This window comes from Gastrolobium bilobum, unplaced genomic scaffold (assembly GCF_033153095.1).
Source record: "Gastrolobium bilobum isolate Gb01-03AN ecotype WA unplaced genomic scaffold, APGP_CSIRO_Gbil_v1 utg27286, whole genome shotgun sequence".
In the NCBI taxonomy this organism is placed as follows: Eukaryota; Viridiplantae; Streptophyta; class Magnoliopsida; order Fabales; family Fabaceae; genus Gastrolobium; species Gastrolobium bilobum.
Genome location: NW_026898322.1, coordinates 17,130 through 35,734, shown reverse-complemented (window position 1 = coordinate 35,734; position 18,605 = coordinate 17,130). Strand labels below are relative to the sequence as shown.

Below are 18,605 nucleotides of genomic sequence, written 5' to 3'. Positions count from 1 at the left end.
ATGTTTTAATTAATGTGTAATTAATGAATCTTTTCATAATAAATAACAACCTAAGAAAAACCTATTTAGCTAAATAAATAATCATTAATTGTTAATTAAATAATTAAATAGTAATAACTATTAGTATTATAATTAAATATTTGCTATCTAGTAATTTACGTTTTTCATAAGTGGTAATTATTAAAATAGCAATGAGTATTTTAATTATGTTGCTATCAGTGATTTTTTTTTTTTATAACATGCTATCAGTGATTTAATCATAACATCAAACACACTAAGAAAAACCCTATTAAGTTGTTTTATATACTAATTAATAGTGTCATAATTAATCATTAATGATGTTATTGAATCACTTTTCAAATAAAATTAAATTTTTGTAAACGGTACTAAAGAAAATTTTTATATCAATTAATTAATAATCAATTTAATTTGTCTTTGGGTAAAGGATAAATAATGTAATTATGATGTAGTAATTTTAAAAAGTGTTTTAATATATTTATAATCATGTGAATTAGTAATTATTAAAATCGTAACAAATTTAATTTGAGACTATTATATAGTTACAGATGTAAGTTTAGTAAATGAAACCCTAACATTTTGACATATTAAGTTAGATTATGAATGATGAATTATTAATTAAGGAATGGAACAGTAATTAAAATATAAAATGATGTTCAATATGAATGATGTTATTTAATCTTTTGTACAAAGTAATTGATTAATAATACAATATTATGAAATGGTAGCCAAAAAACAAAAATTGTCAAATAATTAATATGAATAAAATTAGTGTTTAAGGTTTTATAGTAATAGTAATAAATTGTGTGTCAAATAATTATTATGCCGTAATAGTTATTAGTGTTTTAAGTAATAGTAATAAAATTCGATGTTAAATTTGATTAAGTAATCATTGCAATTACTCTTTTAATTATATAGTCCCTATAATTATTGATAATTTTTGTGAATTGTTGTTAGTTAAATGGCTAGTCATGGATCTTGCATTGACCCCGGGCCGAAAGAGTGGGGTGTACTGGATGAAGCGGTGCAGCTATCTCACAGGTCCCAAGTCGTTTGGAACGTAGGACATTTGAAGTCTCTGAGAGTGAGACGAGCCTCAGAGGGGAGGGGCATCCGAGACGTGCATAACCCTGATGATATCCCCCTGGACTTGCAGCAGCATTTGATGCGTGCAGGTTTCTGGCAAGCGGCTCGCATGAGACGACTACTGGTATTATTAAATTATGAATTTATACATTTATTTTACATGTTAGCAATATTAAGGACCTTTAATAATTTTTTACTTTATTTTTTTGTCATGACAGATTGACCATGGCCTGATTACTGCATTGGTTGAGAGGTGGAGGCTTGAGACTCACACTTTCCACATGCCTGTTGGAGAGATGACTATTACTTTACAAGATGTTGAGGCCATTTTGGGTTTAGCCATGGAGGGAAGAGTCGTTTCTGGGTATACCCATGCTAATTGGGAAGATGTTATTCATCACAGGCAGTGGATTTGGACGGAGGGAATCTTAAGATGAGTTGGTTCACTCATCATTGGGCTCATTGGGCCGAGCATTCAGCTACTCACGAGGGACAGATTAGGTACATTCGTGCCTATCTTATGCGTCTCTTTGGAGGTTTTTTGTTATGTGACAAGTCGAGTTCAGTAGTCCCCTGTCGATACATTCAATTATTAGATGGGGACCTTGAGGAGACTCGTACATACAGCTGGGGGTCAGCGGTACTCGCAATACTGTTCCGTGAGCTATGCCAGGCCACATCTTCAGCGGCCAAAGATATTGGGGGATGTACGTTGTTGTTGCAGATATGGGCGTGGAGCCGATTTTCTACCATTGCACCTCCCATTCCATTACCCATTGACCCAGCAGATCACTATGGACGAAGGTTTAACGAATAGTCTCACATGAAGAAGATTATAGTATTTTTCTTATCATTTTTCTTTCATTCGTTAGTGCTAATTGTTGTATTATAATTTGTAGGTTCAATAATGTGGTATTGCGAAGCCGTCAATTTCACCTGAGGGATTACCGGATAGAGCTTGATCAGATGGGCCGAAACAATGTAAGAATTATTAAATGACCATGGCAGTTTTGTTCAACGATATGTACTTTATCCATGTTGCTTACACATATTTGCTTCATATAGGTTGTGTGGGAGCCATATAAGGACGCTTGGTACGAGTTTCTCGGTGCAGATCCTCACATGCAGAATATGTGGATGGCCGTGACACCTGTACTTGAGTTCCATATTTTCAAGATGCACCATCCTGATCGTTGCATGCGGCAATTTGGCATGCAGCAACATATCCCTGCACCTGCTGCACAGTTGCGAGGTGCACATGATCTTACCTTACGTGGTAAGATATCTGATAATTGGCAAGCCAAGATGGCCCCACACATACAGTTGTGGAACAATAGACATGAGCGCATTGAGACTGCAGATGCGTCGAAGGGGATCATGTCTCCTAACTCTGAGTATATGATCTGGTACTTCAGCCACACTAGACGGTTCATGACGAGGCAGGTCGCAAAGATTGGTCATGTTGTACGTATAGTTATTTATTCCGTCTTGGATGGATTGTACTTATTATAACATCGATTTTATGATTGCATGTTAGGCCTAAATTATCATATTTTTGTATACAGGTTGACGGCGTAGAGTGGATATGGTGGATACATTCACCACAGATGCGTGCAGAGCACGATGATGACCAGGTTCAAGAGGTTTGTGACCAGTTACTACTTGCTTTACAAGAGTTTGGTCGTGTTGCTGAGCCTGGCCCGATTGCACCATCCGGTCTATTGGTTAACATCCCAGATCCCGAGATACCTGTACCGCCTCATGCGAAGGAGGGTAGGGGAATTTGCCGTCGACGACCACGTATTGAGCATCAGGCTTACGACATCCCAGATCCTGGTCCACGAGGCGGTGGTGTTTATAGACCACCCATGTGGCCCACCATGGCATTTACTCCTATGCAGTGGTTTCCCACACATATGCCCACTGAGATGCCCACGCAGATGCCTATTCAGATGCCTACACAGATTGAGACAGAGATGCCCACGCAGATTCCTACACAGATGTCGGCAACGATACCCACACATATGCCTGTGCATATGCCTGGTTATTTTCCTATGCACATGGCAGCACACATGCCAACAAATATGCCGATGCCCCCACATCCAGATATATCATTTGGGTTACATCCACACTTGCCTTCACACACTCAAACACAGTTTCCTTCTTCATACCAGTGGATGAGCACACAATTTGATCAGTGCATGAGTTCGTCTAGTGTGCGAACCCCACCATTTGGAGGATTTAGTGCGTATCAGCCTACACATGGGTTTTTAGCATTCGGTGCGTATCACGGTACCCAGTCTAGTAGTGTTGTTGCAGGAGGGAACGTCCATGGCGAAACGTCACAAGCATCACGCAGTCCATATCAGTCAGCACAGGATACACAGGACACTCAAGGAACGCAGGACTACTTCATACAGGCAGCAACAGAGGATTTCAATGTTAGGCACGATCCTCATGCAGAGCGAGTGGGTGGTGTCATTCGTAGGAATCCTGAACGTGATGCGCGTTTGAGACCATGGCCCACATATACTCCACCATCATAGCTGTCTGTTGTCAGGTACGTGTTTGGCTTATTTCAGACTTTATGTTATTTTATATTAGTGCATTGCTGTGTTTATGGATGACTGTACTTTATGGATTACTGAATTCTGTGGACCACCGTAGTAAATTTATTAAGTTTATGGATTACTGTATTCTATGGATTACTGAATTCTATGGACCACCCTCTTAAATGTCTTATTTTATGGATTATTGTAATACTATGGATTACTGTGATATGTACTTGATTGGATTTTTCTGTATATCAGGTACAAAAGGTTCAACATAGATGGTTTATATCCCTGGATTGGCCATTATTCTGCTGTTATGTTGTCCGATTTTTGTAGACCATGGCCCACATATACTCCACCATCATAGCTGTCTGTTGTCAGTTACGTGTTTGGCTTATTTCAGACTTTATGTTATTTTATATTAGTGCATTGCTGTGTTTATGGATGACTGTACTTTTATGGATTACTGAATTCTGTGGACCACCGTAGTAAATTTATGGATTACTGTATTCTATGGATTACTGTATTCTATGGATTACTGAATTCTATGGACCACCCTCTTAAATGTGTTATTTTATGGATTATTGTAATACTATGGATTACTGCGATATGTACTTGATTGGATTTTTCTGTATATCAGGTACAAAAGGTTCAACATAGATGGTTTATATCCCTGGATTGGCCATTATTCTGCTGTTATATTGTCCGATTTTTGTAGACCATGGCCCACATATACTCCACCATCATAGCTGTCTGTTATCAGTTACGCGTTTGGCTTATTTCAGACTTTATGTTATTTTATATTAGTGCATTGCTGTGTTTATGGATGACTGTACTTTATGGATTACTGAATTCTGTGGACCACCGTAGTAAATTTATTAAGTTTATGGATTACTGTATTCTATGGATTACTGTATTCTATGGATTACTGAATTCTATGGACCACCCTCTTAAATGTGTAATTTTATGGATTATTGTAATACTATGGATTACTGTGATATGTACTTGATTGGATTTTTCTGTATATCAGGTACAAAAGGTTCAACATAGATGGTTTATATCCCTGGATTGGCCATTATTCTGCTGTTATGTTGTCCGATTTTTGTAGACGACTTCGAAAATAGATATAGACCTCTAAATTTCAAGCACCATGACATATTATAATAAAATGCATGCATCATTACAACACATTAATTGGATGTGTGTATTGTAGGAGATGAACGCCTATTGTGTCCAGCTTGTTTGCAGATACTGCATTTCGTTCGGCTAGATGTTGGTTGCTCTTCAACTTCGTCCATTTCATTACGGATACGTGTGGATTTAGGACGCCCGCGACCACGCATCAGTGAGACATCAGGGATGAGTTTTGGTCCGGGATGTGGGGGTATTCCATCTTCACTACCAATAGGCTGAAATGGAGATGAGTACACATGGATAATAGAGCTTACAGAGAATACCGGATCCACGTATTGATCAACATCGTGGGCTACCTTCTTACACGCTGCAATAGCATGGCTGCACGGGATTTTGAAAGCTTGAAACTTACCACATTGGCATTTCTCATCACTCAGGTGCACCCAATATGTATTGCCTTGATCATCAACTTCAAAGGTAGTACGCGCCACATTATACTCCCGAACACGCATCGATGTTTCCCTCTCACTATTCTTTGTCATATTTTCTGAGATAACTTTTGAGAAATGCTTCCCAATCTCGGCATCTTTATGTGCTTTACACCCTCTTTTGAAAAAATAACGAGCAAGTCGACTATATGTACATTTGACCAAAGACGTTATTGGCATGTTCCTCGCTCCCTTGAAAACCTTGTTCACTGATTCAGACAAGTTAGTTGTCATGTGCCCGTATCTTCGACCACACTCATCATAACTCCGAGTCCATTTCTCTTTTGGAATGGCCTCAATCCATGTAGCGACATCCGGACTAATGCTGCGGAACTCGGCATACGCAGCATCAAAGTAATCTTTATTTGGGATATATCCTGCGAAAAAAATAAACAAATATTCAAAATGACCTAATTGACCATGGCAAAAACACATGGGAGATGACTAATTTGATAGTAATTACCTAGCTTCTTTAGAAAACCCTTCATGTACTGGTCCTTAAAACGTGTATTAAAATTGCTCCCTACATGACGAAGGCAAAAAACATGGTATGCATTGGGAGGTTGCCATCCAATGTCTGCATTGCTGACTGCTGATATAATGCTTTTGTGTCGATCAGAAATCAGACATATACCAGTCTTTTGAGTCACATGCATTCGGATGGATGCCAAAAAATACTCCCATGCTTCTTTGGTTTCACTTTCAACAATCGCGAATGCAATTGGCAAGACCTCATTGTTTCCATCTTGCGGTGTGGCGATCAGTAATGTCCCTTTATATTTACCGTACAGATGCGTACCATCGACCTGTATAACAGGTTTACACCATTTAAACGCCTCTCGACATTGACCAAAAGTCCAAAATACACGTTGAAAAACCCTGCACCCATTAACAACCTATCGATTCATGACACACGGTCCATGTTGAATATGATAAACAGACCCGGGAGAAAAATTCAACATGTGCCCGAACCATCTTGGCAAAAACGCATAAGACTCGTCCCAATCACCATAAATCTTAGCAATTGCTTTCTGCTTTGCCTTCCATGCCTTCCTATAAGAAACATTAAATCCAAAAAGGCCACAAACTCGTTCTTGAATCAAGATAACTGCCACTGAAGGTGAAGCCTTGACCATGTCTGCAAACCCATGTATAGCAAATTTGTAATCAGTAATTATATGGGCATTCACGGTATAAATAGATAAAAATTTACATGTAAAAAAACTTGAAGATTGCATATTACCTATAATGGACTCGGAAATAAATTGTGAATCAAGTTGTTTGTGATCTTGCGAAAGGGTTGTGCTAACACAAGAATGATTTCTAACCCATTTACTGACTACCCAATTGTTGCAATTCTTAGGTTTAAATGCCCTAACTCGCCAGCTGCAACCTTCTTCATGTTTATGACATTTCATAGATAACTTCGTCGTAGTACTCTCAACAACTATAGCTTCTTGATGTTCATTCATGCAGTAATGTTTTATAGCGGCTTGGACATCCCGCTTCGATCGGAACTCTTGTTTGACATATATTTCATCTCCTCTTCTCCACGGTGCATGGCCTAAGCCTTCGACATCGAGTATGTCTTCGTTCGGGTAATCGAGATTAATAGCCTCATAGTGTGGAATCGCATCCCAAAATGGTGTCACTTCTACAAATGCACACATAAAAATACACATATAAAAATAATATACAGTAAAATACACATACAAAATAAAAAATACAACCCATTTACTGACCTTCATGTATTGGTGGAACAACCGCAACATTGGACATAGGGATAACAGTCTGCTGTGTTATGGGATCATCATGATGTTCATAATTACCTAGATCGCTATCATTCTGATCATGGTCATTTGCCAATAGAGTGTCTTCATCTTCCTGATCCTCGTCCTCGTCCTCGTCCTCGTCCTCGTCCTCGTCCCCGTCCTCATCCTCATCATTGTCAGGTTCAACATTATAGTCGCTTTCTTCTCCATCCGCAACAGTTGATTGTGTGGGTTGGGGTACCGATGTAGATACAAATTGTGTCTGACTGTTAAGGTCCAGCCCACGTATTGGTGTTGACAGTTCCTCTGATGTCTCAATATCCACGTATAACTCAACAAATTGAGACGTAGTAGCATTTTGGACAAATGTTCCAAGAAAAATATCAATCTCTTCATCATCAGTTATTTCAAAACCTGCATATTTGCGATTTCCACATGGGACTCTACCCGTAACTGAAGATATTACCTGATTTTGTTGCAACTTCAACTTCAGACGAATCTTCTTAAGTAGATCTTCAATGGACAAGCCTCGAACAATATACATTGCTCTTTTTTCTCCTTCAAAGCTCAAACCGCCTACACCATTAATTTTAGAACCATTGTAATATACAAATGTACGATATTGTTCCATTCTACTATTGTGTTTTTATGCAAATAATACACAAAAATAAGGACAATAGTGGAGAGATTCAAAATAACTAAACCCACAACAGATATTTAAATAAACATTGCAAGAAGTGATAGAAAAGAAAATACAAATCAAGAAACGGTTAGTCTCATACGCAAAAATAGAAACACCAAATTGTTACGCATTGAGCAACCTCGGAGGCTACTATATATAACCAAAAAATATTTGTTGTCAGTGTGCACATTAGTTGTGTCTGTAAGTAATAACCGGACAGCATGTGCCGTCAAGGAAGTAGCGGGATTGCACATAATATATTCCCTGCCTCCCATACGTCCGTCAACAGTAATATTTGAAAATAACCCGTCAATATGGCTGACGGGATTAAAGGTGGTTCAATAATATTTCAACATAACCCGTTAATATGGATGACAGGATTACAGAATATATTCCATGCGCAAATGGTTGATGGGATTAAAGAACCAAAGAATATATTCCCTTATCAAACACAACCCGTGAAGATGGCTGACAGGTAATTGACACACTGTCCTATTGTATTGTTTTTCTTCCTTTGTTAATTTTTTTTGTCATAGACAGAAGGCTTTTTTCCTTTTGAAATTCTCTCACATTCATTTCAACTCTTTTGAATAATGGAGTTCGATTAAGCCATTCACGTCACCATGCTTGACGGCTTCAATGCTGACTGGACGCGTCATTGTTGCTAGCGGGATAAGTTTCGGCCCCCATGTTGACGGGTCCACAAGGCGTCATCTGGAATGGCGCGACAGCTATGCGAAGTCTACATGGCACGCGGTGCCGTTATATTATTTGGCGCGACTGAACTCGGCAGTCAACCTTACGTGGTTGACTGCTCTACAATAGCCAATCTTTTCAAATATATCATCTTCTGGAAATGCATTTAAGATTTTACTGTAGTACGGTCGTTTTGCCCACAACAAACATTATAACCAAGAAACTTGATTCTCTCATATCCCCTGTTACATGTGACTTCATTATTATTAAATAATATTATTTGTTTTTTAAAAAAAAAAACTATACAACCAAAATTAGTCATATTTATTAAAAAAAACAAGTATCATGTTGTAGGATAATTTTTTTATTATATTACAGAGATAATTAGTGTGGGATCCAATATTTTACAAAATAAAAAAATGAGAAACTTTTTTTTTTTTTTTTTGTAAATAAAATGAGAAACTTTAGTATTATCATACAACATGACAAGTTCAAAATCTATATTTAATTGTTTCGCAAGAGCGAGAGGAGGGTACATTTGTTTTAGTTTATTTTTAAATTAATTTTGTGATTTGATATTATATAAAGTTCATTTAAATAGGTTGACGAAGAAAAAATTATTTATTTAAAAATAAAATACAATTCTTTTTAAAATACGAATATAAGTATATCGTTAAAAATTTATAAATTTTATATTTATAATTAATACTAGTCAAAAAAATTTAGTTTTCCTCAAAAACAAATCTTTCACCCGCAACCCAACTCCACTTTTGAAGGCCGTGGGAAAAAGCCAAACATTATTTTTACTGTTGAACTTATTATTTATTTATTTTTATTTTTTATTTACAGGAAACGTGATTTCCGCAACAAGACAAACAAGCATTATAGTAGCATTTAATGGACAAATAAAATGAAATAAGTCTGTTTTATATTTTAAATGAATTCTTTTTTATTTCATTGTATAATTTAATTATATATATATTATATTCCATCCATTTTTAATACAAATCTCATAATATTCTTTAAAGATATGAAATTGATTTAAATATAAAAAATATTGTTTGAGAAATTTAATATTAATTGTACAACTTTTTGTGATCGATGTGTGATGATTGTTATCTTATCTTATTTTTATATAGACAAATAGTTTGATCTTTTATAATAAAAATTTTTTGGTACATATAAATTTTTGGTAGTTATGTATAAATTTCTAAATACAAATAATTTTTTGGCACACATAAATCTAAAATTTTAAAAATAATACACTTGTGCCAATCTCTCCAATATAAATAAAAAATAAATAAATAAATCATAATGTATACTATTAAACATTGAAATTTGTAGCAATTAATTTCAAATTTAACAAAAATAAAACAGTGCTTTGCCACAAGAGAAGAGATAGATAGATAACATAGGAAATGGAGCAGAGCACTGAAAGCTCGTCCGTAGAGAGCAATAGTGTAAAATATTGAAACAGAACTGTAGGGCTTTACCCCCAAGTGAAAGCCCATCCAGTAATTCTGGAAGGTTTGGGCCAAATCCAAGGGCTTTGGAAATAGTTTTCAACCAACTCCCTCACTAGCTGCGTCATTGCCCCAAAGCACAAAAATGCCTTGATCTGTCTTAGCCTTTTAGGGGAGGGGGAAATAATTATGAATTTTCACACTTTAGCATCTTTTAAAAATAAAATCATTTTTTTCTGTTAAATTAATTTTTTTTTTAAAAGATGTATTATTCAATTTTTATAATATTTTTTTTTAAAAAAGATGTATTATTCAATTTTTATAATATTTTTCTATCCTTATAACTGAATGTTTTTACTTAAATTGTTGGTATAAAAAATCATCATCATCTTTGTGTATGAAAAATGGTGTGTCATTTCATATGTTCTATTTCAAAGAATCAGATTAATATCAAACAATCTTAATATCCAGAAATCATCATTATTTATCACTAACTCAAGCGTATGCTACTATAAATTATATATGATATTTATAACCTAACTTGAAAAGAAATTATTTATTTTATACAATAATTTTAATTTTGTAAAAACACACAATGAATTAAATATTAATTTATTAATTATTATCTAAAAACATCCTAAGCGATAATTAATTTTAACATTAATATAATTTGATAAAAAATTTATTCAATTACTGCCAACGGCCTTTTTCCAATTTGATGAATTTCTTTAGTTAGGTGACACAACTTGCCAATCTTCAGAGTCATTTTAATCATAACCTTAAAAATCCACTATTAAATATACATTTTAAAATTATATTTTTTTCGGATATCTAACCGTAATTTTACAAGCAATCAGGTCAAAGTTTGTCAAGCATCACAAACCCACTAACAAAATAAAAAATTTGAAACTAAGAATAGCAGGGCTTTACCCGAAGGGAGCCCTTCCAGAAATTCTCGAAGGCCTGAGCCAAACCCAGGCCTAAGAGGGGGTTTGGAAATAGTTTTCAACCAGCAATTGACGCGCCTCGGTTAAAACCTCATTAGCTGCGTCATTGCCCCAAGCGCAAAGATATTATACTGGGTTGTCTGACACCTCGTTTAATAAGAGTTTGCACCAGTTTCATCTATTACTTTAGCCAATGTGGGACTTCGCTCAAAACAAACGCTGCCTTCCACCGTTGTAAAGCATGAGGAAAACTTGAGGTTTTGGCCGATTAAATTCACTCAGACATCAAATCAAACTGTAAGGTATACAGGGATGACACGAATATCCACAATGATATATGTCCATATCAGATGAATTATGTGGATAGCCTCCATGGAATCAATCTCCACATAAACTTAAAAAAACCACAATCCTAAGCTAGGCATAACCCATCTCCCACAGCCCATAACTCAGCATGCATGTTCACTGGCGCAACCTGGTGCTGCACAATGCATAAGACCTCATGAAGCCAACGTCCCAGGTGATCCCGAAGTCACCCTCTGAGCTTAACATAGTGGATCAGGAGGAGCATTCCAAGCCCCCCACATCTTATTCCGGATAGTGATAATTATGTTGATGTGCATAACAGCTTTTAGTCACCCTCTGGATACTTTTTTTAACCATTGCATAATGCAGAGGCTTTGATGATTTTCGAAAATATACTCATTACGTACTTCCTAAGTACCCAAAAACACCCTACTGAAAAATTCAAATTCTGCCTGCACTTTCAAATCAGTAACCAATAACATTTGCTAAAGTGTTCAAGCCAGTGCCCAATTTCAGGATGATAAAGAGATGCATCATTGACACTAGAGCACGGACCAAATTTTCCTCTTCCTACAAAATAGACAGGCCAAAGTATTGGGGAGAAGACATTTTTTCACATAGCACATCCTATTTGACTGACCAATTAAAAACTTCTCTGGTCTATGTCATTCCATTCACCACACTGTTAGCCGGATGATTCAGAATAGAGGCATGGAACGATAGCCATAGAAAACAATAGAAATGAAGTTTATATTCACAAAACCGGTCAAGGATTCCAATGCAAGTTCATACTTGTCTACATAGGAAATGAAACTACAGCTACAAGTGACTCTCGGGATACATAGGAAATGAAACTATACAGCTAGAAGGTTGTTAAAACGTAAAGTCTATGTAAAAAATGGTAGGGGGAGCAAAAACGTAAAATTGTAAAACGTAAACAAAACGTAAGAGTTTACTAACGTATTAAAAATAAAATATATATCCAACATATATAAAACCAAAACCCACAAACATGTTTATTTTATAAGAATGTCAATTTTAATTTTTGTTTTAAAAAGTCTCACGAAATCCACACCGATAGAAAATCCATTAAAATCGTTGAATTTTTGAATACCACGAGCTTGTGATTCCATTGTTTAAAATCCTGATTGAAACCAACGGATTTGGACAGATTCTAAAATAACCATTTAAAATCCTAATCGAATACCACATTATTTTTTTCAATCCATTAAAATTCTAGTCGAATACCAACGGATTTTTTTGTCCAAAAATAATCCATTAAAATCCTTTGAAATCTCAATCCAATACACCCCCTAAGTATATCCTAAAAAATTTATAAATTTTATATTAACAAATCAATCACCGTGGGAAAGAGCCAAACATAATTTTTTTGTTTTTTACTGTTGAACTTATTATATATATATATATATATATATATTTTTTTTTTATTTTTTTATTTTATAACTGGAAACGTGATTTCCACGGCAAAACAAACAAGCATTATGGTAGCATCTAGTGGACAAATAAAATTAAATAATTCAGTTCTGTTTTATATTTTATTTTATTTTTTAAAATGAAATTATAAAATATTTTTTAATTCAGTGTATAATTAAATTTTATCTTTAAAATATATTAAACATAAAACTAAATTCATATATTACATTCCATCGATTTTTAATACAAATCATATAATATTTTTTAAAGATATGAAATTGATTTAAATATAAAACATATTGTTTTAGAAATTTAATATTAATTGTACAACTTTTTGTGATCGATGTGTGATGACTGTTATATTTTTATATAGACAAATAGTTTGTACAGATACATTTTTGGTAGTTTTATATAAATTTCTAAATACAAATAATTTTTTGGCACACAAATCTAAAATTTTAAAAATAATACAATTGTGCCACTCTCTCCAATATAAAAATAAATAAAATAAAACATCTTTATGGATACTATTAAATATTGAAATTTGTAGCAATTAATTTCAAATTTAACAAAAATAAAATAGTACTTTGCCACAGGAGAAGAGATAGATAGAAAGGAAATGGATTACGGTAAAACAATGAATTTATATATGATATATATTATTTTTTTTTGGAAAATATATATATGATATTTCTAACCCAACTTGAATAAGAACATATTTATTTTATGCAATAAATTTAATTTTGTAAAAAACACTTAATGAATTAAATATTAATTTTTAAAATAATAATAATAATTACATTAATAGTATATGTAAATATGAATTATTATCTAAAAATAGCCTTGTCAGAACATCATAAGTCGGTAATTAATTTTGGGGATTTGCATTTGTCATTTAACATGACACAACAAATTTTTCTACACACACAATATTTTGTGCCACCCACACTTTCTGAAGAAAAATGAAAAAAAAATTTATGGCACGCAAAATGAATCTCTATAACATTGTACAATCACTTTTCCTACAAGATAACTCTTATAAAACCCTTAATTTTGAAATCATTATAATTTGATAATATATTTTTTAACTAAATTACGGCCCAAAGGCCTTTTTCCAATTTGATTAATTATTTTTGTTTGGTAATATAATTTTCAACCAATCATCAAAATCATTTTTACGCAATAACTAATAGTATGTTAAATATACAATTAAAAATTTTAATTCGTTAATTAATCGATTATATTTTGGATACTGAACCTTGAAAATTACTATCAACCAAGATTTGTAATAGGACACTACTACCACTAGTAAATAATTAAAGTTTAAAACTAAGAATTGCAGGGCTTCACCCAAGCGCAAAAATACTCTAATCTTTTGTCTGACACATACGTTAATAGGAGCTTGCACCAGTTTCATCATTTGCTTTAGCCAACGTGGGACATTTCTCAAAACAAACACTGCCGTACTACCCTTGTAAAGCATGAGGAAAACTTGAGGTTTTGGCAGATTAAGGTCGCTCAAACTTCGAATACAAAAACACCCTATTGAAAATTTCAAACTCTTGCATGCACTTTCAAATCAGTAACCAATAACATTTGAGGAAGTGTTCAAGCCAGTCCCCAATTTCAGGATTATAAAGAGATGCATCCTTGACAATAGAGCCAAATTTTCTCTTCCCCCCCCCCCCCCCCCCCCCCCCACAAACTGGACAGGCCAAAGTATTGGGGAGAATACATTTTTTCACATTGCACATCCTATTTACTATCAAAGCTAAAAACTTCAGTTCCACCTTATGATTGGGGAGAATACATTCTGATTCACACACAACCTCATATTTTCATCTTTTTTCTTGACAAAGACTGGTGCTTCCCAAGGTGACACACTTGGTCTGATGAACTGTTTTGATAGAAGTTCCTCTAATTGTTTCTTTAGTTCAACAAGCTCTACAGGTGACATCCTATAGGGTGCAATGGAAATTGGCCCTACTCCAGGTATTAGGTCAATGGAGAATTCAATTTCTCTGTTTGGAGGTAAACCTGAAATTTCATTCGGAAAAACCTCTGAGTATTCAGAGACAATAGGGATATTGGTTGCATCAGGTTTAACATTTGCTTCTGAAAGATTAAAGAGAACATATCATTGTGCTCCATCTAACAAACTCTTCCTAAGTTGGAAAGTTGACAAGAATAAAGATTCACTAGGAAGTTCTGACTCTTTTGTGAAAATTATAGTTTTATTATGACAATCAATGACCACACAATTAGCAGACAACCAATTCATACCGAGAATTACATCTATATCAATCATAGGCAAGCAAACTAAATCTATCTCAAACAATTTTCCTTTGAGTTGAAAATGATAATTTCTGCAAACTTAAAATGTGATTATCTTTTCTCTAGTAGGAAGAAAGATTTCAAGATAAGAAGGTAAAATAGAAATTGGCAATTTTAACTTTTGAGCAGAAGATAAGGATATGAAAGAATGAGATGCCCCAGAATCAAAAAGTACAGTTATAAGAGAATCTTGTATTAAGCTCGTACCTTGAACCAAGTTTAAAGCTTGAGCTGCTTTCTGACCATCTAGGGTGAAAACTCTTCCTCTTGTTGTAGGTTGGTTTAAAGAGTTCTGACCTTGATTATGAGGACACTTTCTCAACATATGTCCAGGCTTCCCACACTTAAAGCACACACCTCTTCCTGCCAAGCATTCTCCAACATGATTTTTCTTGCATTTTGGACATACCTGAATCTGAGAATTCGTCCAACCTGCATTCTTCTTCCCTCCATTGCTAGCAAAATTGTTTCCCGAGTTTTGCACCCGTGAAAACCCTTTGTTATTGTCATCACTCCTCCTTCGATTTAGGGCTCTGTCCTTCTCTCTTGCATCCTCAGCCTCCTTCATACTTGCTTCAATATCTTTGCACCTGTTTATTAATGATGAAAAATTCTTGATTTGGTGTCCTATTATCATACTTTTTAGTTCAGGTTTTAGTCCATATCAAATTTAGTTGTCAGCCATTCCTCATTAGGTTGATTCTGTATATAATTAGAATACCTAGATAATTCTTCAAATTTTGTCACATATTCTCCAACAGTCATGTTTCCTTGTTTCAGTTCAAGGAATTCTATTTCTTTTCTATTTCTTACACTTTGAGGAAAGTATTTTTCCAAAAAGGCATCTTTAAAGATTATCCAAGTTATCTCTGTTTCTTGGCTTTGGAAATATCTTTTGGTATTTGTCCACCAATGTTCTGCTTCTCCAATCAACAAGTATGTGGCAAAGTTTACACGATGAGTATTATAACAGTCCATTACTAGGAATATTTTCTCAAGTTCTTTTATCCATTCCATTGCTTCCTCAGGGTTATAGTCTCCACGAAAAGTGGAAGGTTTATGCCTACGAAATTCTGTAAGTCCTTTGTAGTCAGAATTAGGTCCTTCCAGAGCATTGACAATTCTAGGTCCACTTTCACTTTCATTATTATGGGTATAATTTCTGGTAGCACGGTCCTCCCTCAACTCTTGAATAATTTGGTGATTAGTTACAGCCTGGTCTCTAAGAGCTTCTGCTACACTGGTAAATGCATCAGTTACTGGGTTAACTTCTGGTTCAGAAGTTGAAGAAGATATTTGTCTTGTATTTGCCATAGATCTACATATATTGTTTTATGATAGTGAGTTGATCAGGTTCAATAAAATAATTCAAAATATGCATAATCTGTGACAAAATATGAACCGCTGCTCTGATACCATAAAAATGTAACATCCCTTAATGTTAACTTTTGTAAGGAATATTACATGTTTTCTTGTTTTATGTACATTTTCACTTTATGTACAGTCAGTGAGAAATAAATGAAAAGGAGTTAATGTTATTAATTAATACATATTGATGATAATAACGGTAAAGAAAATTATATAAAAATCTATCAACATTACTTCATAGATAATGTTACGCCAGGTACAAAAGGAAGTTATTTTATATAGGTCCTACAGTCTACTAAATATTACATCACTTCAGTTTATATTTTACATACTGACATCACTTAATTATACAATACAAGAGTCTTATCCTAATCTAGTCTATAGGTGTAAGTTTCCACACTCTCAGCATAGAATATCGAAGCAGCTCCTTGATTTCCTACTACAATATAAAACTCCATGCGGTCCTCGTAAGAGTAAATATTGATACTCCATCCTTCACCTAATAAGCTTAGACTAGGCATTATGATTTTCTAGAAAGGTTAGCACAAAACAAACACGTGAGAAGATTCTCAGTAACATTGAGGTTTTCTAACTATAACCATTTTCAGCCGTAATAACGAAAAATACCATTCTCTCAAATAATTTAATAAAATAAAGTAATATAATAAATAATACATTGTGTAATATTTAACTGAAGCTAAATAATATTCCAACTTTGTGGTTCTCTGCATATGAAAGATTTATTGTGGAGGAGCTCAAACCACGATAAGGCGTCCCTTACCCTATAATCATCTGAACCCAAACTCTGTGGTTCAGTTCATAGCAGTCTTCATCAGTTAAATTTACACATACTCTTCATAATTATTTGGTACCAAATAACGACCCAAATTAACAATCAGAAAACAAATTTAAAAGAAAATAAAAAAAAACCGTAGAAGAATGAAATCAAAAACTAAACTACTGTAACAAGTAAATTCAAGGAATATTAAAAGAGATGACTTTAACAAAACGACATTAGCATAAAAATTCATATCGTTTGAAAATAAGAAGAAAAATGAGAGAATATATATACTTTTCTACCCAATGTTACCTTATGTGTTACTGCCTCGTCGCTTTCCTCCTTTCTTTTTCTTTCTTTCTCCCTCTTTTTCTTCTCGCTGTTCTCTTTCCCTTTTTTTTCTTCTTATGGATAGTGATATATATATATATATATATATGGAAAAATGAAAATAAAGTGACTGGACGGTCCAGTGCATGTTCTCCCGCGAGAACATAGTGCAAAAATATTACAATGGTGTTCTCCCGGAGAACACAGTTATAATTTTACTATAACTGTGTTCTCGCGGGAGAACATAGTGCTCTGGACCGATTTTTACATCCAGTCACTGTACACTCACTAAACCCTATATATATATAAGAGACTTGTTTACGGTTAAGTTAGATTTGGACAAACTGGTTAGATTATAACTAAGTAATCATTACTATTCAGTGATAACTATCCACGTTATCAGTAACGTACCAGTTTCTAGAAGGATTTTCGTAAACGTTTATCAGATGGTTCCACGTTACATGTTTACGTTTTATTTAGTTTCTGTAATATATTTATACATATTTTTATTTTTTTATCAATTATTATATTATTATTAGTATTATTTATTTTATTATTAATATATTATATATTATATACATTTATCTTAATATTTTATTTCTTCTTTTTATTATTATTATACATATACGTAAACATATATATATATATATATATTTACGTTCACGCGAAAGTTCACGCTCTTTGCGTGAAAATTGGAGCAAATGGCGTCACTCTTGGCGCTAAAGGCGCCACAATTGGCTGGCGTCATTGTTGGCGCTAATGGCGTCACTTTTTTTTTTGATTTTTTTGAATATTACAGTGACAATTTTTGAGAAGATGTTCGAGTGATTTGTTTTTTAACTTGTATGAAAAAATTAATAGTGTTGTGTGTCAATGTGTAAATACGAGATTAACATGTATTAATTTTTTTATAATTTATTTGCATAGTGTCATGTTAACACAACATTGGTGACAACAATATTCAATATACATTTTATTTGTGTTTTGTTGTATGGTGTTATGTTAAGTTGCATAATAAATGATATATTTTGAGGTTAACAACTTATTCGTGTTGTATCAATTTGTATATTAAGCGGTACTTTAAGGTTAACGTGTTATTTGCATTGTGTTGAGGTTAGCGTGTTATTTGTATTGTGTTGTATCAATTCTCAAAATAAATACGTTGTGTTTGTGTTGAAAGGTCTTAATGTGTTTTTGAATTTGTCGAGTGTTAATAT

General features: G+C 34.0%; 1 non-coding gene across 1 annotated transcript; it reads right to left on the bottom strand.

The window, feature by feature from the left end:
- Positions 1-10,813: 10,813 nt before the first annotated feature.
- Positions 10,814-10,963, bottom strand: LOC133314887 (U4 spliceosomal RNA). Its single transcript, XR_009752023.1, has one exon. It is a non-coding gene; the product is annotated as a U4 spliceosomal RNA (small nuclear RNA).
- Between the last annotated feature and the right edge of the window lie 7,642 nt (positions 10,964-18,605).